The sequence below is a fragment of the Mustela putorius genome, unplaced genomic scaffold (assembly GCF_011764305.1).
Source record: "Mustela putorius furo isolate JIRA1106 unplaced genomic scaffold, ASM1176430v1.1 tig00000224_pilon_pilon_pilon, whole genome shotgun sequence".
NCBI classification, from domain to species: Eukaryota; Metazoa; Chordata; class Mammalia; order Carnivora; family Mustelidae; genus Mustela; species Mustela putorius.
This window is the reverse complement of record NW_025421321.1, coordinates 141,245-167,967: the sequence shown is the minus strand read 5'-3', so window position 1 is coordinate 167,967 and position 26,723 is coordinate 141,245.

Sequence of the window (26,723 nt, the reverse complement as noted above, 5' to 3'; positions counted from 1 at the left end):
AAGTAACTTGGTGCATAATCCCTTTTCTATTAAACCATAGTGCAAGGACCAATGCCGCGTTTCCAAGAGAACCCCAAGCTATTTTTCTAGAATGGCCGTATGCCTATATATCAGGCGTCCTGTTTTCATTCCCTTTGTGGAGCACCTACCCTGGAGGTCATGTAATAACCAATGACCAAAAAAACAAACAAAAAACCCAAAGATCCAGGTCGAAGTGCCATCCCTGCCTGGAGAAGAGGAGACTGCTCAGACAGATCCTGGCAGGCATCTCAGCCCAGGCCTGTGCTGGGGAAGCTGATTCCTGGCTTTGGGCGCAATCTGGAAGCCAGCAATCTGACCCAAGAGTGCAGCCAGCTTTTAGGACTGATGATCTTTTTGCAGCCAGGCGGCGTGTGGACACCCGCTCAGGGAGCCAGGCTAGGAGGCTGCCCAGACCCGGCGCTGGCAATGCTCGCAGCCCGCCTGGGATTCGCCCCGCACCCCAGCCAGGGCCCGGGTCTCAGGAGGGTGGGCGTTGGGAACGGCGCAGAGAAGGGGCTTTGCTAATTTCCAAAGCGGGAAGTGAGCTCGCGGAGGACGCAGAGGAGAGTCTGGGAGGAAGTGGAGGGGCTGGCGGAGGAGGGGCGGGCAGCGCCAGGGTGCTGTGCTGCGGCCCAGTCGGGACTGCAGGACCCACCGGACTCACCCCCTGTGCGCTAAAGCGCTCCAGCCTAACCTCTGAGCCCCCGTTCTTGCCGCCTGCTGCCCCTCCCCGCCCCATGGCTTCTCCGGAGGACCCTCTGCTCACAGGTAAAGAGACAGGGCGCCGCGCCCTCACCTGGAGCAGAAAACCCGGGCCAGGAGCAGGAGCGGGGCGGTGGGGGGTGTCGTGACCCAGCCTCCCACAAACCCAAGGGCACCGGGAACACCCCAGAGGCCGCACTGCACCCCGACCGCCAGGGGTCGGACCGGGGACAGCGCCACACGAGGTAACACCCCCCCCCGCCAGTGGGCGGGCTAGCCCCCATCGTTTGGCACGCGCGTGTCAGTGCCTCCTGCCATTCCCAGGGCACCCAGAACCCAGAGAGTGAGGCCTTGGGTGCTTTCTAGTGACAGATTCAAGGCAATTCTTCGACTTTGGGACTTCAGAGTTAACATAGTTTTCATTTGTGATTATTATTTTTGTGTGGGGGCCATAGCTTTTCTTTTGACCTATGGTTTTCACTCCCAGTTCTGAAGAAGCCCCTAAATCCTAACCCTGTTGAGGACTCCGAAAGCTCTCAGAGCAGCAGTGCTGGGGGACAGTGTGGACACATGGTTTGGTTTCTCCTCTGGCCGGATTCTGTGGCTGCCCCGCTCTGTCCTCCTCAACTTCAGAGCAATATCTGAACAAGTGGAGAAGGGACCAGGGGGTCAGGAAGGTGGCCACCGAAGAGTGACTTCTCTGGAGGGTGGCTGAGCTAGCAAGTGAGCATGTTAGTCCAGCTCAGCCTGTAGTTGGGATGGAGCTAAACAGGGGCCAGGGAAGGGGAGGAGGAGCAGAGAGCTGGGACAAAGGGACCAAAGAGGAGATTCAGATGAAGGCAAGTAATGGGGAGGAAAGAGAAGAAACTCTAGAAGACAGGCATGTAGAAAGGAAAAGGGATGAAGTGGGCATTGGGAAAGGGCACCACCAGGGAAGGAGAGAGGGGAAGGGAAGAGGGAGGAAGAGAGGAAAGGGGAAAGGGAGAAGGGAGGAGTCAGCATGCCAGGGCTTCCCCTGCATCTGAAGAAGAGGTGGCTGGTCCAGCTTGTCAAACAGGGTGCTCACTCTTTGGTCCCAGTTTCTGCTCCCAGTGCTACTGGGCTTTGCAAGGAAGGCAGGCTGTCCCCTGGGACTTACTGGAGCCCACTGGAGCCCACAGGAGGTTGGGAGAGGTAAGATGCCACCGGGTCCTGTCCTGAGCTGCTCCCAGCCACCAGCCTCAACACATGGTGCAAGAGGGACCCCAGAACAAAGGAAGGACACAGGCCCGCATGTCTGCCGGTGGCCCTGGGCACTTAGCTCATCGCAGTGAACCACACCGGCTCCTCAACCCAGGCTTTCAAAGCCTCCTTCTTCGTTCCTGACTTTCATGTCTGTAGGAACATGAGCCAGATCTAACTCATCTCCGACAGACAATTCTGACTCACCCCGTGTCAGATTTTTATGAGTGGCTGTGATAGAGTAAGATAGCAATGCTCCAACAAACGGACTGTTTCCTCCCACTTGACCTCAACAGTCTTATACATTTTCTTAGTGAAAACATCTTGTCTCCTTCCATTAAGCTCATAACGTGGTCTAATAGTATACATGTGCCTTCGTTAGATGCGAAGCGATACAGAGAGAGGTCCTTTTTTTTTTTTTTTAATTTTACAAGGTAAAGTCAGTGAACACATCCAACTTGACGAATACGTCTCTAAAATGTCAATCCAGGCAAAGCTTTTTCTGCCTACAGTTTGGAGCCTACGTGGTGACGTTTTTAAAATGCTTTCAGTCCCTCAGTGAGGGTCTTAGAAGCTAGCCAGGGCTTACTACGTGCCAGGCACTGTGTCAAGTGTTGGAGCTAAAGGGAAGGAGAGCTTGGAGGCTGGCTGGGGAGGGACATCCATGACACAACCACAGCTAGAAACCGGGGCCAGTGCTAGAAAAGAGAGAGCAGGCTGCATGGAGAGTGTGTACCATGGGGCTTGTAAGCTCACGAATATGTGGGAGTAACTGGAGTGGGGAGATGGGGGAGAGGAAGAGGGTCTTCCCATCAATGGGAATCACCTGTGCTTGGAGGCAGGCGCCATGAGGGGTCTCCACAGGAAGAGGGAGGCAGTGTGGTTGAAGGGCAGAGAGATGGGGCAGAACAGGCATCAGTCAGTTGGAGGGGTATGAAGCGACTGATGGGAGGATTATGGGTGGCTTTGGAGGACTGGGAATTTGTTAGAAGATCAGTGCAGATTTCTATGGAGACAAATGCCAGGAACTGATAGGTCTTTGAAAGGTCACTCTGGCTGCCTTTTGGCAAAGGGGTTGGTAAAAGGCACTTGCAGGTGTGAACACACCAGGTGGGAGGTGAGTGCAGGAAATCAGGTGAGGGAGCAGGGGAACTTGGTCCAGGGGTATATAAGGGAGAATAGCCTAAAGGAGTTCCACAAATTGGCACCAGCTGTGGCTTCATTACAGAGCTGGAAGGGGGAGGTGGGTGTGTCCTGGAGGTTACAGAAATTACATGAGAAAGGGAAGTCTTTTTAGATCTTTTTTTCAACTAGAGGAACTCTCACCTTATTGATAGAATTCCAGAGTGGGAACCGATGGACATGAGGACATCTTTGAAATGTCTGAATGTGTTCTTCGACATCTTTGCAAGTGACGAGGAGACCTTGACCTTAGGAGGCCTCGGCCCTCTTTGTAGTCAAAAAGATTTCACCTACAAATTTGGGTTCTCCCTTTTAAAGTCAAGGAGACAGTCCTTCCAAAGGACACCTCCTATCATTTTACCCTCTCATCATAACTCACGTGCTGGGATCTCCAAGACCCTCTGTTCCAGGTTGTGAGTATCCACTTTGGCCGGGCTGGTCTTGCCACCACAGGAAATCTAGAGCCTGTAGTGCTATTAATAACATCATCTAAGACTGTGTTTGCTGCCCTCATGGCCTGTCCCACCATGACTCACTGAAGCTTTTTACACATTGTATCCATTAAGCTATAGTTCCCAAAACTCATCTTCTCTAGTGCCTTTAATTTTTAGGGGGCCAGGCAAACCTTAAACTTGTCCCCCTTAATTGGATGCCTGTGCCCCCACAATCTCTGAATGCCTTTCACCATGATCCTTGAATGAGGTCTGAGACCACTGCTGGTACCTAACACTTCTTAGCACCTTGTTTGTTAGGTTCTTGGAAGAGGAGGTGGCTATGGAGGTGAGTGGGGATGGGAGTGGGAAGATTTCTCCCTTCACTTCCCTTTTTGTTTTTTCAAATAATGGGTTTTGAGGGGGAGGGAAAGGTTAACCAGACCATTTATTTTCCATCTCCCATCCATAAAATGTTTACCACTCCCCACTGGAAGAATTTAGATCTTTCGTTTGAATCTCCAGGAAAATCTCCCAAACCCAGACCACCACCATGTGGATTCAGCCATCTTCTGATTCACCTCCAGATTGTCTCCTCCTAACTGCTCAAGCCACAGGTTAAGGGCGAAATGTTCAATGCCCAAGCATTTAAGTGGGGAACACGATTATCTAAGCAATTGCATGCAGCTCTGTATCTGCATACAGGGGGTCTCTCCCAAGCCTTTCCAACCACAGCAAAACAAGACAAAGCCCCAGCGATCTGGGGTATATATCATTCATTCATTCCTGGGTTCAACACTCATGGCAGATCCCCACCAAGACCCTGGGAGAGCAAGGACTGGAGAAATCCTGGAAGCTGAAGTCTGAGGAGGATTTAAAATTAAAGTCAGACATGAAAGAAAATCCGGACTCGGTCCTCAGGTACATGCAGTATTCTGAACTGAGGCTAGAACCAGAGACCATTCTAACTAAGGCCTCTACAGGTGGGCTCTCACAGGTGGGCTCCAACTCAGTTTCCTTTATATTCATTCATGAAATAGCTCTTCGGGTCAACATGCAGAAGAAAACCATTTAATAAAACTGACAATGAGGAGAGGAAAGGGAAGCCAGAAGGCTTGTGAATGGGGAGAGAGGAAGAGCCAGGGCAGAAAACCAAGAATCCCTCCCTGCCCTCCTTGCTGCCAGGGAAGTCTGAGGGACTAGTTTCCACCTGGGATCCTAAGTCCAGAACAAAAGCAGCGGGGCCACGGCGGGGGAGGGAAGGAGGTCCTCAGCCCGCGCGCGGTGGGGGTGCCAAACGATGGGGGTTTGGGCTCCCGCTGGCAGTGGGCACCTCATAAGGCGCAGCCCCCAGCACAACCCCATGCGGACCCGGGTTGGGCGCAGGGTCTGGGGGTGGTCCCGGTGCCCTGGGGTTCGCGGGAGGCTGGGCCTCGACAACCCCCATCCCCGCCCCCAGGTCGCGTCCCCCGCTTTCTGCTCCAGGTGAGGGCGCGGCGCGGTGTCACTTTACCTGTGCAAAGAGGGTGGTCGGGAGAAGCCTTGGGGCGGGAAGAGGCAGCAGGGAGCAGGAGCGGGACAGCGCGGCCTCACGCAGGAGCACACAGGCGGCGAGTCCGGTGGGTCCTGCAGTCCCGACTGGGCCGCAGCACAGCACCCTGGCGCTGCGCGCCCCTCCTCCGCCAGCCCCTCCACCTCCTCCCAGACTCTCCGCCACATCCTCCATGAGCTCACTTCCCGCCTCATCAATTAGCAAAGCCCCTGCTTAGGGCCGCCCCCGACCCGCCCCCGACCCCCTTCCTCCTTAGTCCTCCCAGAGCTCACTTCCCGCTTTGGAAATTAGCAAAGCCCCTTCTCTGCGCCACCCCCGCCCCCCTCCCTCCTGAGACCCGGGCCGGGCTGGGGTGCGGGGCGAAGCTCGGGCGGGCTGCAAGCGTTGCCAGTGCCCGCGCTGGGCAGCCTCCTAGCCTGGCTCCCTGAGCGGGTGTCCGCGCATGGCCTGGCTGGGAAAAGATCATCAGTCCTATACGCCAGCTGCACCCTTGGGTCAGTTTACTAGCTTCCAGATTGCACCCAAATCCATGAACCAGCTTCCCCAGCACAGGCCTGGGCTGAAATGCGAGCCAGGGATCTGTCTGAGCAGTCTCCTCGTCTCCAGGCAGGGATGGCACTTCGACCTGGATCTTTGGGTTTTTTGTTTGTTTTTTTTTGTCATTGGTTATTACATGACCTCCAGGGTAGGTGCTCCACAACGGGAGTGAAAACAGGACGCCTGATATATAGGCATACAGCCATTCTAGAAAAATAGCTTGGGGTTCTCTAGGAAACGCAGCATTGGTCCTTGCACTATGGTTTAATAGAAAAGGGAATATGCACCAAGTTACTTAAATGAGCATAGGTTGAAATCGTTAACTGAGAGTAAATATTTTAAATAGTTATATTTTAACTAAATCTATCATCAATCATAAATCTATTACATGAAGGTTACAGGCAATTTAAATGCAAGAGCACTCTCTTCAGGGTTTTAAATAATCCGTGTCTGTCTTGGCACATGAGAATGCAAAGATAGGAAATGGTTTGTAAAAGATCCTATAATAGCTTTTACTAATACGGTATCAGCAATTTATCATAAAGGAGCGGCCTCCAACTAAAAACTCAGCTTTGAAAATTGCAGAAAAGCAGCAAACGTTTCCATACCCTCTTGGTGACCAGAGGCATGCTTTGTGCCCCTCATCATCTCTTTTGGGGTTCTGAGGCCCATGGCGCTCAGTAGTTTAGTGTCTTATTCTCTGGGATAGGCCATTGAAGAAATACCAGGCCAAGAGATCAAGGTCCTGCTGGGTGTCTGAAGAAAGTACAACCTTTTAGATGAAGCTTTCTGGGGAATTTGTTAGTGGTTTGGTCTGCTTCTGATAGGAAGGGAAATTTATTTAAAAGATTTTATTTCTTTATTTATTTGACAGACAGAGATCAGAAGTAGGCAGAGAGCAGGAAGAGAGAGAGAGAGGTGGAAGCAGGCTCCCCACTGAGCAGAGAGCCAGACATGGGGCTGAATCCCAGGACCCTAGGATCATGACTTGAGCCAAAGGCAGAGGCTTTAACTCACTGAGCCACTACAGTGCCCCAGGAAGGGAAATTTTTTAAAGAGTATTTTCTCTTTGAATCTATTTTGAGGTTTGGTTTGTGGTTCTTTCTGACTTCTCATGAAGATGGAATTATTTCTGAGGTTGGTTGTCAGGAACCGCATATCAAATCGAGCTATCTTCTTAGCAATAATAAATAAATAAATAAAAGCTCAAGTGTTGGTATAAAGCTATTATGCTTTTCAAAACTCCGAACTCTAATTCATGTATCGTGGTCGTTCTTTATCATATCACACAGGAGAGAGGTGGCAGAAACGCACTTTCAGGTTAATTTTTTTACAAGGAAGATTGACTTATGAACCTACTTTGTTATTCCCTTTCATTCAATTTCCCTGTACCTCCTTTTCTATGAATTGTAACGGTAACCCATCATTATTTTTATTGTTGGCTCGTGCTTTGTGAAACATAAAGTGTACGCTATAAACGGGAGCACTTTTCTTTTTTTGCAGTTTACGAAAAACTAATATTTTTTAATTTATTTTTTATTTATTTTCAGCATAACAGTATTCATTCTTTTTGCACCACACCCAGTGCTCCATGCAAGCAGTGCCTTCTATAATACCCACCACCTGGTACCCCAACCTCCTACACCCCCGCCCCTTCAAAACCCTCAGATTGTTTTTCAGAGTCCATAGTCTCTCATGGTCAGCTCCCCTTCCAATTTCCCCCACCTCCCTTCTCGTCTCTAACTCCCCATGTCCATGAAAAACTAATTTAAAAACATTCATCCACCAGAGTACCCAAAGGGCTCCCATATAAACTATCTGTCGTTACATTATGTCCCGATGTGGAGCTCGATCCCAGGATCCTGAGATCATGACCTGAACTGAAGGCAGAGGCTTTAACCCACTGAGCCACCAGCCCCAATGTATTCTCTTCAGTACCAGAATTTGTAACCAATTGACAGATGAAAAAGGAGGCAGTCAAGTGAAAAACAATAGGTCTTAGACCTGCAAGAAATTCGAATTAGATGAATTCAGCTACTCAGGCACTGTTTCACATTTTCAGATCTCTGCAGAAAAGGAGTTAACCTTTTTACAGCATGTAAAAGAGAAGACTATAACACATAATATGTGTAAGCATGTAAATATCAAAATATATCCCATTAGTTGCTAAGACACACAGGGCCTATTTTTTCTCTCAAATTCATGAATATGTAGGAGCAATAAGTGAGAAGTGAATGTATACTCTTCACTTAGAAGTCTTTTAGAAATCTAAAATATGACTTTCTATGGTTTGTGTCTCCATATTCCTTTATTGCCAGTTTGAACAAATCCACATGCTTTGATTCAAAGGTAATAAATTCCTCTTATTTGGAAAAATGATGTTTATTTTTGTTCTCTCACCCTTCGCAGGTGGTTTCATTTTAGCACACTTCAGAGTTATAATTTCATGCTTATTAAAAACATTTATTATGGTCTACATAGATGAATGAAACTTTTGTTTTATTAAATTATTTGCCAAAAAATCTGATATTTTTAAAAATGTATTTCCTTTGAAGGGTTATTTTAGAGTGTTCAGAGAGGATCTAGGAGTGTGGTATTATGCAGTTTTTAAGTAGGTATGAAATGGTTATTTATATGATTGTTTCTTTAAGACTTATGTATATTGTCCATTATATGCTATAAAATATTTTGAAAGTAAATTTAAGGTATGTTTTACGTAGTTTATTTTTTGGAAAAATTATGAAATGACTTATGAAATTCAGTATACTCTCAACATTAATTTATTCTGAAATTTACCAATTGTCTATTGAACCTATTATATGGCAGATATTACTTCAGACTACACTGGTAAATGAAATACTTGGCTTTGTAGAACTTTTATTTTCATGGGTGAGACAATAAAAGCTATAAACCTTAATAAAAATTGCATAGTGCATTCAAAAATGATGAGTACAATGGGGAAAAAGAAAAATTCGATCAGGGTGAGAAAAATCAAGGTTGCTAGGCAGGGGATGGGGAGTTAAAATTTTTAATAAGAAGATTAGGGTAGTTACAATGAAGCTGACAATTGAACAAAGGTATGGGAAGGTGATGAATTTGCCCAGAACTATCAGCAATAAGGTCACTCCAGACAAAGGAATTGGCTATCTTGAAGGCCATAAGGTTGGATCATGCCTGGCATATCTGAGATATAGCAAGGAGGCCACCGTGAGTGACTGAAGAGTAGCAGGGAAAGAGGTCACAGAGGTTAAATGAGTGGCTAGATCATGTAAAAGCTTAGAAGTCATTGTAAAACTCTGGCTTTTATATTTGGAAACTTACTGTGTGATAGAATTTCTGCTAATAACGGAGAGTTCAAATGTCCATAAAATTTCAAGGATTCTTATTCTAGTAAGACATAATAAAGACAAAGAGTTCATATTTTCACATGGTGTAACAAATGCTCGGAGATCCAAGTGTAGGAAGCTATGGGAGCACAGACGAAGGCACTAAAATCACACCAATATATTTGATGACTGTGACTATATATAAATTTGTATTTTCTAGATTTTTTATAGTCATGGAATCACACAATATATACTATTCATTGCCTGCCTTTTCTTTTCTCAGCATCATTACTTTGAGAATCTCCAATTGTAAATAGTTCATTTTGATGTTGAATAGTAATCTCTTTAATGAATAGACCATAATTTGTCTTTGCTCTATGGATGGACATTGATGAACTTTTCCACTGTTTTCAATTCTTAAAGCTGCTATGAAATTCATATACAAGTCCTTGTATGAACATAAGGTTTGTTTCTCTTGGTTAAATGCCTAGAAGTAAAATGGCTATTTGTGTAACGGCAACATATTTTGCATTTAAAAAAATTTTCAAACTATTTTCCAAAGTGGTTGTATCATGATATATGCCAACAACAATTTAGATTTTTTGTTGCTTCCCAATCTAGCTCAGACCAAGTACAATTAGCCTTTATAATTTTAGCCATTCTAATAGATATGTAAGTATGTCTCATTATTATTTTAATTTGTATTTCTTTAATGTCTAAATGTTGAGAAATTTGTCATGTGCTTATAAGCCATCCATATACTTTTGGTGACATGTCTCTTCCATTATTTCCTTCATATGTAAAATTGGATACTCTGTTTGGTTATTAGTAAGGTTTTTTATTTTTATTCATTTTTTAATAATCAGAGTAGATGTCCTTATCAAATATATAATTTGCAAATCCCTTCTCCATCTTTACGGTTTCTCAATGGAGCTTTGACAGCTGTGTCTTTCAAGAAATATGCTACTTCTTTCCTGGTACACGGAGGTATGACTAGAACATTATCGATGTTGACCTTTGCAAAGAAAATCATGGCTTAAGATATATGTAGTCTGCTGTTGTTGTTGGAGTGTTCACCATCCTTGCCTCTAACTCATCTCTCACTGCCCACACATTCAGATATAGGGGAATATTGATTGACAAAATATTAATTGCCAAATAACACTAGTTGGAGAATAAGGAAAATGCAGGCACCTGATTATATAATATTACTTAAATAAAATATGTTTTTATAAGTGCCATTGAAGTAAATTCCTCAATACTTTAATCACACAGAATGATGGAATCCTAGATTTTTTTTTCTTGTATTTACTAAGAAAATGATCATGCCTCAAGTATAGTAAAATGGAATAGGGAAAATTAAAAATTTTTTTAAGTTGATTTGCGTGTGTTGTGCGTATGTGAGAGAGAAAGTGAGAGAGAAAGAGAAAGAGAGAAAAAGAGAAAGGGAAAGACAGAGAGGTGGCTGCAGTGAATTGATGAGTTGCAGGATAGCTTTTAAAGTTTTGTCTTTTGCTTTCTACATTTCCTTTTCCTTAGGTTCAAGAGAACAATCAGTAATATCTCAGAGGCCTGCTGGTAACATCAGCAGAAAGAGTTAGAGGTTCCCAGAAAATTAAAGATGAGATATAGTTTTCCTGACATAAGAAAAGTCATTTTTTGTCCCCAGCTATTTTCAATGATCTATACCCCACCTGTGTACTTGCCCAAGCACACTTCTTCCAAAACTCCCTGGGAGGTTCTTACAAAGAAATGCAAAAACCTCACTAGTTAAGGATTTTGAGGGAACAAGGCAATGGGAAAACTAACAGTCACCACCAGACCAGGAAATAGCCTAAGCTATTGAGACAATAAATCAGTGGTAAAACTCCTAGTGCTATTTCAAAAGTAATCAAGGCCTTGCATTCCTTGTCCCAGAAAATGAGCCCAAGACCCCATCTAGTTTATATCTGCTCTTGAAGCCTGCAGAGTCCCTTTCCCTTGTCCAACAGTTACCTCTGCTTTATTCTAACGTTGAAGTTTCTGCCCTCGGTGGAATACAAGCTTGATTCAGGTGAACATGCAATACATATTGCACAAATACATATGTGGATGTGCATGCATGACCATACACGGGATAATAAAACTCTCCCTTCTGAGTATTCATCTTAAATACTAAATAAAAATCTCTCTCCTGTTCAAACAGTCAAGGCTTTGGAACTTATTCCCTGTGATCTCCTTGTATGTTGTAAACAAAGATTCCTTTGTTTGACAACTCCACCTGTTTCTGTGATTCACCAAAGACTGACCTCAGTTAGTTCCGTTACTGTAATGGCTTTCACTACTATGATTCTACCTCTGCAAGTCTCCAAATTTAACTATTTTTTTCTCCCAATTCCGCATGTTCTTGGCTTTAAACTGCAACTCTGAAGAGATGCTTAGCTTGTTTTAAAAAAAAAAAAAGAAGAGAAGGGAGTAGTAGTCAACATTGTTACTTTGAACTTCCTGCCCTAAGGGGCTCTCCTGTTGTTTCTCTTTGACTTCCTGGACTGAAACGACAGAAATTTGGCAATACATCACTCCCCAATCCAGATTACTGACAGAACAGTTTAGACTCTTAGAAAAATATTAGTTTAAAAGATCACATAATTAAATACTTAAGCATGTAGTGTAATATAGTGGTTTACAAGAAATATATTTTGGTCATCTGAATATTTGGTTTTCAACCATGGCTACTGACTCACAGCTCCTAAAACTCTTGGAATTTCCTGTGATAAGGGTGAGAGAGGTGTGTTTTGTTATGTTCATGAAGTGACCTTCAGACCTCACTCAAGGCAAGGGCTGTTTGCCTGAAGGACCAACCACTTGGTGAAAGCCTTCATAACTTTTTGCCCAACATGCCTCCCCTTCCTCCCAATTCAGGATTATCTGGGGAGGGAAGAGGAGCTGGAGATTAGATCAGCAAATGACAATGATTTAGTCAGTCATGACTATGTCATGAAGCCTCCACAGAAAACCTGAAAGGACTGGGTTCAGAAAGCTTTAGTTTGTTAAATGTATGAAAAGGCAGGAAGAGTGGCAGTCTTACAGAAGGTAATAGAAGCTCTGTGCCCATTCTCCATACCTTGCCCTGTGCACTTCTTTATCTATCTATTGATTTAAATCTTCTATTATATCTTTTAATAAGCTGGCAAACATAAAGTAAGTATTTTTCTGAGTTTTGTGAGTCCCTGTAGCAAATTAAAAGAACGTAAGAAGTAGGCCACTGGGACCTCCAACCTGTAGTTGCTCAGTCACAAGCACAGGTAATAACCTGGGGCCTACAGTGAGACTGGCATCTGAGATGGGGTTGGAGATAGTCTTGGAGGACTGATCCCTTAACTGATGAAATCTTACGCTATGTTCAGGTAGATAGTGTCAGAATTTAGTTGAATTCTTGGAGATCCTGCTGTTGTCTGAAAATTATTTGGCATTGTTGGTATGATGTCCTAAAACCCAAAAAGATATAGCTACCTCAAAATAAGAATAAGGTTGACAGCTTATATAATAAGTGAGTATATCAGGGATTTAAAATATACCCAATAAATAAGTAAGGAAATAAGGAAAGATTTTGAAATAAAAACAAGAATAAGAACCTAGTGGTACTAATAGATTAAATATATGTAATCTAGTTGAATTAAGAATACAATGGATAGAATACGTAATGGATTCAATAGAGATAAGAAGTCACTTAAGGATATAGTCATCTGGATACCAGCAAAGCATTAAAATTATCAATATAAAAGAGGTGTAAGATGTAGGTGATGTGTGTGGAACAAAAGCTAGAGAAAAAATTAGATTTCCTTACTACTCATAGCCTGTTGACAAGTCCTTGAAGTTCCTCTGGGGACTCAGCTGCTTCCATGTGGACACATCCACTCAGGGCAAAAAGCATTCTTAGTCCACCCCCCCAGGATACTGAAAATCTACTTTCACATGTAAAAATTACTTTGGAAACTTCTTTATCTCTACTCCCCACCCCTGCCCTCAAGATATACATTGGCAATCATCTCCCAAGCATATACCCACTGATACACATCAGAAGAGTCTCTTCCCTGAGTTTTTACTAAATAGTAATAAATGACCTTTCCCTAACAATAGCTAGCCCCCTCAAGGTCCTGGAAACCTTGTTTATAAAATACCTTGGAGGCTTGTGCTATCCCTAACCTCCTCCCAAATTGAAAGTATATAATCAGCCACTCTTCATGACCCTCTCTCTCTACTCCAAATAAATAAATAAATAAATTTTTTTAAATAAAATAAAATAAATGACTTTTTTTAAATGAAAGAAGAAAAAAAAAGGAAAGAAATATTTGAATATTAATGTATATCTATTTCTCAAGCATAAAATAGTCAAGACACTGGAGTAAAACTTACATACAAGAAAAGAAAGAAAATATTCATAACTATAGTTGACTCTATGAATCCCAAACTAGGGCATACATACCAAAGACAAAAAAAAAAAAATCATAAGTGTTAGAGAGAAAAAAAAATAATTCATTAATAATAAGAAACAAGAATCAGACTGACAGAAATTTTTTTTAATAACATCAGATATAAAAAAGAATGAAGTAATAGTTTTATTATCATGAAAAAAATAATCACAAATGTAAACATTTAGATCCTTATAAAATGTCATTGGAATAGGAAGGCATAATAAAAAATATTTTCAGGAATACAGACCACAGATAATTTGCCTTAATTTGTGTAGGCAGCACTTAAATACTAATATTATTTTAACAGTTAAAATGTACTCTATGAACTATGGGGTGGGGGAAAAGAGGATGACCAAGTCATCTTGAAATAATTCAGTTTTATGAAAAAAGTAAAAAAATCAAAAAAAAAGACATGAAGAAAAGAGAGATAAAACATATGTATAATATAAATAAATAAATAAATAAACAACTGGAGTGCCTGTTTGACTTAGTCGGTTCAAGTGTCTGCCTTCAGCTCAGGTGATGATCCCAGGGTCCTGGTATTGAGCCCTGCATCAGGCTCCCTGCTCAGTGGAGAATCTGCTTTTCCCTCCCATTGAGAAAAAAAAAATTGACTTATTTATTTGAGAGAGATAATCTTTAAATTTTACTTATTTATTTGAGAGAGAGTGAGAAAAGAAAAAAAACATGCACACAGCAGGGGGAATAACAGAGGGAGAGGGAGAAGCACCCCACTGAGCAGGGAACCCCCTGCGGGGCTCTATCCCAGGACCCGGGTATTATGACCTGAGCTATAGGTAGACACTTAACTGACTGAGCCACTCAGGTACCCCAATGAATACAATCTTTAAAAAAATAATAATAATAATAATAATAATATTTCAGATAGTATGATTTTTTTTTAATGTAAGACTTGGTATAAAAACAGGATGACATACTTGTCTAATTATAGCAAAAGACTTTGATAAGTTTTGATGCAGTAGTACATAAAAAATTTAACTTAACTTCTTTCATTAACTGATAATTTAATTAGATTAAATTAAGAGACATCAAAATTTAGAGAATCTAATAGTCCTGATCTATTAATAAATGTAGCCATCCTGACCCCAAAACAATAGTCTTCAGTAAGTATATAAGCATAAGTTGAACATTTACACAAACAGGCCATTATTTAGGCCACAAAGTATATGCCAATAAATTCCTAGAGTTAAATATCAGGCTATATTTTCCAAGAATAAGGCAATAAAATTAGAAAACAATGACCAAAATATTAAATTCATATAATTGGAAGTTAACTTCATACCTAAAAAGAAATAATACAGCTAATTCAGAAATTTTTAGAATTACAGTACTTTGGTAATATCAACTCTCAAAATGAGTAACGGACAGGTGGGGCTAGGGAGGAAGAGATCCATAGGGAACTTTGTGAACAGGCTCTCAGAAATCCCCAAAATGTGGTGTGGGAAAACCAGAGTAAAGAGATAAATTGGACCACCCTACCCCAGGGAAGAGCACCCTGATCTAGGCATGTGGGATGGAGGACCACCCTGCCCTAGGTGTATGGGGTGTGGGTCATGTGGGGTGGGTGTCTCTATGATAAACACCTGTAACCAAAAAAGAATAATCAGACCCTAAAAAGGAGGTAAGCCATTGCAGCAGTTATTGATAGAGATGTTAAAAGGATTAAAGTTGCCTGGTTACCTTTTTATAAAAAATAAACCCTGAAGGCACTCATTGTTAACTGTGTGGGGACCCCCTCTTAGTTGTGAGAGCTTTTTCTATATATTCACTTGATAAACTTCTGTCACTTACTCACTCTCCATTGCCCACGAGATTCCTTCTTTGACTCCAAGAGACAAGAACCTAGCTCTCCCACATCATTCCCTAGAGTTAAGTATCAGGCTATATTTTCCAATGATAAGGCAATAAAACTAGAATAGAATGACCAAAATATTAAGTCCATGTAACTGGAAGTTAACTTTATACCTAAAAAGAAATAATACAGCTAATTCAGAAATATTTAGAATTACTCTACTATGGTAATATCATTTGTGAAAATAAGTGACAATAATTAAAGGTATGAAGGAAATCTAAAGGTTTAATTGTATTAATTCAAAAGAAAAACAAAACAATACAACAAAAACACCAAAAGCATAAAACAACAAAACAAAACAAAAAGAGAATATAAAGGCAAAACCTAAGAACGACAGCAGTAATAACAAAATATTATAGAACCAAACAAATTTTTGGAATAGATTAATAAGAAAGATTTGACCAATGAGTACTGGTCAGGAATACTCAGAGATGATGAAGATAAAATAAAATGCTAAATGAAATGTATAAAAAAAAACTAATTATAGACCTAAGAGACTGATTAAAAATGCTTCCCGAAAAAGAGTCTAATTTGAAGACAATAAAATTAATAGCACCATAGAGAAAACTGTATTTGTGACATAGGGGATCAATTAGAGATGATAAAGTATTTCCTTAAATATCAAAGATAACAATTAGACTCAGTGGCTCAATCAGCTAAGCCTCTGCCTTCACCTCAGATCATGATCCCAAGGCCCTGAGACTGAGCTTGACTCCCTGCTTGGTGGGGAACCTGCTTCTTCTTTTCCCTCTCCCTCTGCAGCTTCCCCTGCTTGCGCTTGGTCTCTCTCTCTCTCTCTCTCTCTCTCTCTCAATAAATAAAATTTTAAAAGTTTAAAAAAAATAAGAAATAAGCATCAAAGATTAATCCATAAGTTAAAAATATTTATTAAAGTGATTAATTAATTTATATTAAAATTAAATATTTCCTTGCAATTAAGTGCAGTGTGGAGAAAAAGTTAATAGACAACTGACATAGGAATGAACCATACTTAAAATATTTAAAACTGACAAGGAATTATTAGATTTAGACTCCATGATGATCTCTATGTATGTGCATATAAAACACCTTAAAATACTTTGTAGGAATGTGCTACAGGAAATTAAAGAGACAGGGATATAAAGGGGGAAAAAAATAGCTCAACTTGAAATGACTCGTTGGTTGCCACTGTGTTTTATTTACATTTTCCACCACTTTTTTGGTCAATGAAATTATTTTACATGTATCTATTATTATCTTGTAGGACATGTTACACTAATATCATTAATGAAGTTGAGAATAAGAATATGATGCCTCATTTCATCATAATTGTTAAAAATGATCCCTAAGCTGGTAAATGCAGGAAGCCAGAAACAGAAATAATAATTAGCACCAGTTCAAAAGCTTGTCCACCTGGAACCTGTAAGAAAATCCAACTAGATCCTGAAAATAATGAGTGATTTGAGGAAACTGGACAGGGATATAGATTTCCAGATGCTTTTTACTTATAATGGCAATAGCAACTTAGACAATGTAATGGAAAAAAATCTATTAATTGGCAGTAGGAAAATATTAAAAAAATATAAACCATAAGCCAATGAACTTGGGAAAATTATGAAGAATCTACATAAACATAAAAAGAAACAATATATATTTGCCAAGGCACATTCACATTTTAAAAAATAAGTTGAAAGGGGAACAATATGCCATAATACATATATCAATGTTTTTCATAGAAGTTTAGTATAAAAAATAAACATTTTAAATAATTTATTTGGAAATTGATATCACATATCTGAAAAACTTGGAAGAAGAAATGGATAACCATGACTAAACAAATGTAGCAGAAAAATGATTTACAATAATAGATAAAAGCTATTCAAAAATGCAGTGAATATTGGCCAAAGCTTAGAAAAATCGATAAAATATAAAATGTAAAATGAATTCATGAATGAAAAACAGAATCCCATTAAATCTAATTTGGAAAGAACTAATAATTTTTTTTTTTTTGCCTGAATCTGCTCTGCCTTTCATTAGGTGGGACACTGACCAAGCCCACTCAGCTCCTCTCTCATGCCCAGTAATAGAAAAGTCAGGGACATTAATTACTTCTGGGATGAATTTTAACCACTGTGGATAGGATGCAGAAGCCAGTGGGTTAAACAGATTCTTTCTTGTTTCAGGAAAATAATTCTGAGATGTATTCTGTGCATTAGGATTGATGCTCAGTTGTCCACAATCATAATCCACTCAGTCTGAACTCATATATGTTTCTCCTGGACCACTTAGCTCTTCTCATTCTCTCCTCTTCCACGTGATCAAATCCCAAAATAATTATTTAGGTTGTGTATGCAAGTCCTGATTTTGAAGGGAAACTCAGTTACAGAAAGAGATGAAAATAAAGATACAGGGAAAAAAAAAATGGTGCACTTGGGTGACTCAATTAGATAAGCATCTGACTCTTGATTTCAGCTCAGGTTGTTATCTCAGGGCGATGAGATGAAGCCCCTATAGGCTCTGTGCTGGGCAAGGAGGTTGCTTAAGATTCTCTCTTCTTATCCCTTTCCTTCCACCCCTCACCTCCCATGCTGTCTTTCTCTTAAATAATAAGCACTGCTGAACTATCTTAGATTCTGTACCTTCTCTCCAGCCATGAACCTATCACTGTCTTTAACTCTTGAAAACTTCATTAGACAAATTAATGTGGTGAAGGAAGCAATATGAGAAAGCCTATTAATCTGATGAGCATGGAACTGAACAAACCCTATAGATACTTTCCCTTTGATTTCTAGCCTATCAATACCTACAGTGAGTCACATACACTCAAGATTATTGTTTTTATTGTATACTTCATATATTCATTAATTTTTGACTCGTTATCATTTTGTTGAAGTGTTAAACTATGGTAATAAACAAACTTTTAATTAACTTTTCCTCCTATGATACAAATATAACTTGCACTTGAGCTTTAGCTAATTTTATGTTCTAAAATTGCCAAAACAAAATGATCAAGGTTTCTAGATTATTTACTGTATTTTCTACTATATAATATTGTTCTATCTCTTCTGTATAAAGAAAATGAATGCTTGGGGCTCTTGGGTGGCTCAGTGCGTTAAAGCCTCTGCCTTCTGCTCAGGTCATGATCCCAGAGTCCTGGGATAGAGCCCCACATCAGGCTCTCTGCTCAGCAGGGACCCTGCTTCCCTTCCTTTTCTCTCTGCCTGCCTCTCTGTCTACTTGTGATCTCTGTCTGTCAAATAAATAAATAAAATCTTTAAAAAAAAAAAATGAATGCTTGATAACTAAATGAATGCTTTACTGAACAAATTAAATATGGCAATAGCATTTTATTTTATCATGCTTTACATATTAAACTATAATATTATATCACTAGTCTACAAATAATCTACTCACATAGTGATTTGGAAGCTTTTAGCAAAAGAATTCTTCCTCCTGATTGTAGTATAAAAGCCACAGAAATATACAGAAGACTCCTAGGATAGAAAGTTAAATCCAGTTATCCGTGATGCCTTGAGTAGGACCTGACCTATGTATGTCCTGGGATGCACTAGTAACTGTTACATGTGATAGGATTATATTTAATATATACAGTTTCATTTACTTCACAAAGGAGACATAAATTTGAGAATAAAATATTTGATGAATCTATAAAGTCTATATCTATTTGTAACCAATGTGGTAGAATTAAGATGTTAATTTGAAAAAAAAATTTCATTGAACACATACACAGATTCAATTGTTTTTATATATATATAAAACAGCATTATTTATTTATGTAAATAAATGCATTGTCAGTAAAATCCATTTACTGATCAATCATAAGGGTAATTTTAAGTACTAAGAATAAGAAATATGTGAAAAGATAAGTGTTCAAGAGTGCAGTTTGTGGTAATTAATACAATATGATAGGCTCATAAAAAAGATACATTACTTGAACTTAAAAGCTTCTATAATTAAGCGATGACCACTTGAAATTTGTAATTAGTCTTGCTGCAGTTTTTCCTTGCACTTATTGCCCTTCCCCAGAAGTTCATTAAGAATTTCTGTGAATGTCCTTATGTTTAATCTCATTCATAGATTCCACTGCTGCTCACAAAACAAAGCCAAAAAGAGAGGTAACTCTATGTGGCACTCCATCCACAAGCAATACATTCATAAATAATTTAAAAGCTCTCTACTTCATTTGTTACCCATTCAGCTGATAATTTAATTGAGTAACTGAGGCTATATTATCAGCACTTTTAATAGAATGCGACTCAGAAACTTCACAGTGTTATTTAAGAAGAAATGCTCATGTGTTAAGGTTTTTATTTTTTTTAAATCAACAAAATAATTTTCAAATATTAAAAGCAAATGTCTCCTTTTCCTCCAAGTTTCCTTGCTATGTCAAAGTTATAAATAAATACATTACAATTGTATTTTGAGTAGTAGATAAAACAAATGTTTTGAAACTGTTTGTGGGTTGAGTGTCTGGGTTAACTTGTATAAATATCTGAACTCAATGTATTTAGACTTTATTAGATGGTTTTTTTTAGACTATTTGAAAATACATGCTCAGATAATAACAACATAACTTTATTCATTTTATTTAATAATGTTTAGATATTTATTTATTAAATTAATGATTTAATATTTAATAATCTAAATTTGAAATATTTTAAATTCTAAAAAATATTTATTTAATTAAATTGATATAGTTAATATAAATATTTAATAAATTATTTAATCATTATTATAATTATGCAATACATTATTTATTGTGTAATAATTGCACTTTAATTAATAAATGAATGTATTATTTACATTATTTTATTTTATTTTATTTTATTTTATTTAGTTGACAAAGAGAGGGAGAACGCAAGCAAAGGGAGCTGCAGGCAGAGGGAGAGGGAGAAGTAGGCTCCCAGCTGAGCAGAAAGTTCAACCTGGAGTTCCATCCCACGACCCTGGGATCACCACCTGAGTCGAAGGCTGATGCTTAACTGACTGAGCCATCCAGATGCCCAAGGCTTTGTATTCTTCGCTTCTAAATATTGATGCTGCTTCATCTCTGGAGTTAGTAAATTGATGTTGAGAATTCATATCAAAGAATTGATAGTAGCTGTTAAACAGAAAAATGTAATTTAGGGAAAAAAAAAGAACAGAAGGAAGAGAAAGGCCAAAAGTCAAAAGCACATTAATATAAAATTTAATTAGATAAATAAAGCTAATAAAAGAGCAGCAAAGAGCTGATAGGATTAGGAAAATTGTCCACTCCTCGTCATTTCATAATTTTAAACTATTCCTTATTAATAAATATACTTAGTTCCAGAAACACAACCACATAAGGACATTTCCACCAAGTTTCCTCTAACAGCATTTACAAATTAGATGTTCAAACAATGTAGTTCATTACATGTTGCATCTGTATCTTAAAGTTTAAACACTTTCTGTGACACATTTTCTAACAATGAAAATTAATATATATATATATATATATATATCTTATCCCTAAATGGAAAAAAAAATATATATATATATAGAAACCTTATCCCTAAATGAAACCTTTCTTTGTTTATTAGCTTAAATAGGTAAATTAGCAACAACAACAACAAAAAACAGCTAATATTATAGAGGTAGGAACAATTTACCTTTTCATTCATTGCTATTTTTTCTAAAAATTCCTATTTTATTTTTTTCTCAAGTCTGTCATAATAATTTTCTAAATCTCCTGCCTTATTCAATTTTTTTTTTAGTGGAAATCTCTATTTCATATTTATTTTCTCTTCCTCCACTCTTTGCTCTAATAATTCAATGTATTATTAGATTTTCTGTTTTTCTCTTTATCCAGATATATCTTTTCTTTCTTTCTTTCTTTTTTAAAATAATTTGATTTGCTGGCATTTTACATCAGTACATGCTTTCTTATGGATGTTAGAAATGTCTGTGGAACTACTAGAAGAATAAACGTTTTTACCTTTAAGAAGTTTACAGTCTAGAGTGCCTGGGTGGCTCAGTTGGTTAAGTGTCTTCCTTCAGCTTAGGCCATGATGCCAGGGTACTAGGATCCAGTCCTGCATCAGCTGCCTGCTCAGCAAGGAGTCTGGTTCTTCCTCTCCCTCTCCCCTCCCCTCCCTCTCTCTCTCTAATAAATAAATAAAATCATTAAAAAAAAAGACTTACTGAAATCTGAGACTGAATTACTAAATTCAGTCTTAATATAAGACAGCTAAACAAAGCAATGATCACAACTGGAAAATTTAGTCAGATCATGGTTTAACATTTTTGGTTGACACAGGACCTCTTTCAGTAACAACTTTCCCTAAATATCAATTTCTTTTTAAGGCAAAAAATTTTGACAAGAAATCCAGATCCTTCTCATCATTTTCATATCAATTTAATGTGACATCCTCGGAGTATATAATCAAATATGTAATTATTCTATGTGTTGCCTTGTATATGGCCTGTATCTTTTTCAGACTCAAAGTTCCATTGAGGTAGAGTTTTTTTGTTTTGTTTTTAAAGCAGAGATTTTTAAACTGTTTGATATATACAAGATGCTTCATAAGTGTTTACAAAACCTATGTATTTCAGAAGCCTTAAACAGGCTTTAAAATAATGTAGGTGATATTAGTAGTCATATCAAACAATTTGTAGGTTTCAGTCATGTAAATAACTACATTTCTCAGAGACAGAGAAACATACAAATGATCTGGGTCCAGTAGGATAATGCTAGCATGTGTTGTAAATTCTCTTATATGACCTTATTCTTGCAAGAATTGGTTATGTGGCAGAAAAAAAGGTATCACTATCTTATACTTTATTATTTAAAGAGATTTATGGAAGTTGTTAATTTCTTACACTACCCCTTTGTTTCAGTGGACCCAATTTCCGTGGTAATGGTGAGAGGAAAGTAGGCAATTTAGGCAGCAGCAAAAATCTCCTACAAGGCACTATAAAATAAGGCTTGTTCTAGATCATGGGTCTGTCCAAAGGGGAATGTTAAGGGGTAGAATGGATGATGGGTGCATTGTGGACTTATAACTATAAGATTAATACTGTTATGCCCCAATAATTGGTCTATGATTAAAGGAGCGAGACTGATGTAAAGCGAAGTTCAAGCAAAGCTTTATTTCATGCCAAGCATCAAGAATCTAACCGAACGTTCGGGGCCACATTTCTTATGAGAGAAGGCAACCCTTCGCTGTTTCACAGTCTAGCTTTTAAGGGCAAAGGCCATGCAGTCAGGCCTGGCCACGCACAGGTGACCAATCAGATTTTAACACACACAGGAAACTCCACCGTGAGGCTAGGTGACCAATTGAGGTTCAATTTACCCTAGTATAGACATTTGACCCAGCCTAATACACCTTGATTAGGATTGGTGCCAAAAAGGTTCCCAAAGGGCGGAGGAGTGGGGCATACTCCTTAGTATCTAGGGAGACAATATGCAAACACCGCCGCCCCCCTCCCGCTGATTGATGTCTCCACCTGGCCTGACCCACCCTTGTATATGGGCTTGTTACCTGGAGCTGATTTCCAGGACTTGTTTTTAAGTGAATCCCCTGGGGTAAGGGGAGCAAGGACAGTTTAAGGGTTAACCTCAATGAAAGCCTCTTGCTAAAATATAAAAATATAAAATAGGTCCTTACATTACAACAACTCAGTAGGGAAAGCCCAGTGTGGTGATAAAAGAAGTGATGTAACTTGCATTGCACATTTTAATTTTAAAACGTGTAAGTTGTATTTTTCCCTGCCATGACATCATACTTTATCTTCATCTCTGTCTACTAGTTTACAACTAGTTAAACAAATTCAACAATTTTTTTTTAAAAATATTTTTTTTTATTTATTTAAGAGCAAAAGTCAGAGAGAGAGAGAGAGAGAGAGAGAGAGAGCATGAGCAATATGGGGCTCGATCCCAGGACTCTTGAGATCATGATCTGAGCCAAAGGCAGACACTTAACTGACTGAGCAAATGAGACTCCCACAAACTCAACAACTTTTTTTAAAGATTTAATTTATTTATTTGACATAGAGAAATCACAAGTAGATGGAGAGGCAGGCAGAGAGAGAGAGAGGAGGAAGCAGGCTCCCTGCCAAGCAGAGAGCCCAATGCGGGACTCGATCCCAGGACCCTGAGATCATGACCTGAGCCGAAGGCAGTGGCTTAACCCACTGAGCCACCCAAGTGCCACAAACTCAACAATTTTATAAAATTTTTATTTGTTGGGGTGCCTGGCTGGATCAGTCTGTAAAATATGTAACTCTTGATCTTGGGGTTGTATGTTTGAAATCCACCTTGGGTGTAGAGGTTTTTAAAAATAAAATCTTTAAAAAATCTTTTTTTTCACTTTTTTATTTAAGCCATTGTATGGCAGTGTTGATCACTATATTGTACACCTGAAACTAATATTCACCTTATTTTAACTAACTGGAATTTAAATAAAAACTTTAAAAATAAAATAAAAATAATAATCATAAAAATAAAAAAGAGGAAAAATTATTTGGCAGGCAATTTTCTTAATTGCATTATTATTTATTATTATCATAGTCTGTGTGTCGGTGGGAAGTGGCTGGTATTCCAGTGAGTTCCATATCTGTGTTACACTGAGGTCCATGTCTGTAGTCAGTCTTTTTTTTTTTTTTTAATTTATTTTCAGTGATCCGAAATTCATTGTTTATGCACCACACCCAGTGCTTCATGTAATAAATTCCCTCCTTAATACCCACCACTGGGCTCACCCAACCACCTGCCACCCTCCTCTTCAAAACCCTCAGTTTGTTTCTCAGAGTCCACAGTCTCTCCTGGTTTGTCTCTCCCTCCGATTTCCCCCAGCACACTTCTCTCCATCTCCCAGTGTCCTCCCCGTTATTCCTTATGTATTGAGTCTTATAAAAACTCTTATTTCTTTCCCTATTCTGCTTTGCATATGCTTACCTTAGATGTTAAAATGTTATAAACCTCTCCTGCCTGGTCCATTTTCTCTCTCTTCTCTCATGATTTCTCATGCTCTCCCTGCCAACCCCACATGCCTTACAATATCTGGATATGACTAATTTCTTCCTGAGCTACTTTATTCTACTCTGCCATATGGTTGCCCTTCCCTCTTCTGTACCATAACTTCTATCCCCTGCATTTGTGCTTTAACAATACCTAATTCTTTTCACTACATCTGTATCTTTGAGGTCAATACTCAGTAGTGCAATCGCTGGGTCATAGGCTAGCTCTATTTTACTGGAAAGAAGGGCCATATGCACCCCAGTGTTCATAGCAGCAATGTCCACAATAGCCATTCTGTTGAAAGAGCCAAGATCCCCTTCAACAGACAAACGGATAAAGAAGATGTGATCTATGGATACAATGGAATATCACTCAGCCATCAGAAAGGATGAATACCCAACTTTTGCATCAACATGGATGGGACTGGAGGAGATGTTATGTTAAGTGAAATAAGTCAAGCAGAGAAAGTCAATCATCATATGGTTTCACTTATTTGTGGAACCTAAGGAATAGCATGGAGGACATTAGGAGAAGGAAAGGAAAAATGAAGTGGGGTGATTGGAGGGGGAAATGAAACATGAAAAACTATGGACTCCAAGAAACAAACTGATGGTTTTAAAGATGATAAGGATGTGGGGATTGGTGAGCCTGGTGATGGGTATTAAGGAGGGCACATATTGCATGGGGCACTGGGTGTTTTACATAAACAATTAATCATGGAACACTACTTCAAAAACTAATGTTGTATTGTATGGTAACTAATATAACATAATTAAAAAAAAAGGAGGGGGACAATACCTAACACTCAATCTTTGCTAGTTTCTTGTTTACCTCCTTTTAAGAGTAAGCTCATTAGTGGTTTTTTGTTCGTTTGTTTGTTTGTTTTTTGTCTAAACTAAAAGAAACAAAATAATACACATTATTTTGAAAACTTTTTGAACAGTGTACAAACGTTATTCAAGTCCACAATGTCTCATCTCTTCTTCCTCTTAACATGGCTAAGTTGAAAAACCCTTTATCTGGGAAAAGATCATTCTCCTGCCACCTTGTGTAAGATTTTGGCTTTAGCTTAGATTATCCTTTCTTTCCTTTTCTGAAAATTATTTGAAAATATTAATAGCCTCACTTTCTTCTTCCAAAATATGACTGCTTCTTTACCAATTGAAAAAGCAACCCATTTTGACCATAGTAAACAGCTTGGACCTACGTTTTTTGGCTCACTGTTTTAGTGAGACAAGTGGAGTGAAGATGACACACCATTTCCAAATGTATTAATAATTGGTAGACCATACTTCTAAATTGAAGTTTTGTTGCCATTAAACTACGACCAGACTCGCTATAATTACAGAGGTAAATTCTTTATATTTACTATATTTGAAATTACCATATAATACCAAAATAAAATTATGATTATGTGAAGAGTCTGTAATATTAAGAAGATGACTTTGAAATTATTGCTTATCTAAATGAAATTTCCCATTTTATAATCTTGTATAAGCTTCCGTTGTCATTTCCTATTTAAAATCTATTAGAAGGCACTCTTATTTTCCCTTAAGTGGGAAGTCAAATGTGGAAACAAATTCATCCCAAAGGAACTGATTCTATATTCCACTGAAGACCAGGTGGCTTCCATGTGGCATTTTGCCTCTTGCATATTGTTCATCTCCTACAACAAATGGGGGTATGCTCTTTAGTAAACTAATTCAACTCAATTAGAGACATTGTCTTCAAGGGATAACATCATAGAGACTAGAATCAGAATCATACTTTTGGGAAAATTGGGCCCAGGTTTTTTTTTTTTTTTTTTGTTTTTTTTTAAGATTTTATTTATTTATTTGACAGACAGAGACCACAAGTAGGCAGAGAGGCAGAGAGAGGGGGGGGGAGCAGGCTCCCTGCTGAACAGAGAGCCTGATGCAGAGCTCGATCCCAGGACCCTGAGATCATGGCCTGAGCCGAAGGCAGAGGCTTAACCCACTGAGCTACCCAGGCGCCCCTGGGCCCAGGTTTTGATGGCTTCTTTCCTCAATCTTATAAAACCTATTTGAACTCTACTGGATGCCAGAACTGCTTACAAATATTTGGTCCCTTGTAATTTTAACCTTCCAGTATTCAATGCACCTGATCCATGTAATATCCTATAGTATTTTTGTCAAATGAAGACTCTCAAAGTGTGTTTCTTGGGAGACACTTTTCAATTGGTTGCTTACATTTCTGCATTTATTATTTGTTCTAGACCATCCTTTGAAGATGGTTGTATTGAATAGACTTGGAAGACAGAAATAGTATCTTTTTTTTTTAACTTAACCTGTTGTGTTTGCAAATATTATCTGCCTCTGTTTTGATTCTTCTTGTGGGAACTGAGGCTCAGAACTGATATATAACTCCCACCCCTACACACACACACACACACACACACACACACACACACAAATACTGTT